The sequence below is a fragment of the Phytophthora parasitica genome, assembly GCF_000247585.1.
Source record: "Phytophthora parasitica INRA-310 unplaced genomic scaffold supercont2.277, whole genome shotgun sequence".
Classification (NCBI taxonomy): domain Eukaryota; phylum Oomycota; class Peronosporomycetes; order Peronosporales; family Peronosporaceae; genus Phytophthora; species Phytophthora nicotianae.
Window position 1 is genome coordinate 8,961 of NW_008649263.1, and position 538 is coordinate 9,498.

A 538-nucleotide genomic window follows, 5' to 3' on the forward strand; every position below is an offset into this window, starting at 1 on the left:
TAAAATACTTAAGTACTTGTTTACATATAGCCTTTTACAATTCAAATCAGTTGAACCGCAATGTTGAGTTTTTCACTGCCAATACCTATCATGGATGGCGGAATCGTCGAGTACAGTTTACTATTATCCAATATACTTTCTCATCACCTTCACAATCCATATCTACAGAGGACGGATGTCATTTTGATTGCTCCGCTGCGCGTCGCATATGCAGTCGCTACGATCTCGCAGTACAATATATGGTCTCACCTGGAGAGGGCTGTGCTCGGCTCCCTGCATAGCTCAGCACTGGGCCCGCCTCCGCAATACCGCACGGCCTGTTCGGGGCCGTGCGGGTTTGCTGCAGCTGCGCGAGCTCACCTCGTTGGTCTTGTCACAAGACCAACGAGGACAAGACTCTTGTCCGTATTGATTTGCACTCTATTTCACCCCCTCCATTTCACTTGGACACAGCAGCCGCTTGCATCATGGATTTTATCATAAGCGAGTTATTACGATCAACGTACAAAACCGTAAGCAACGATTGCGTGGGGGGGGG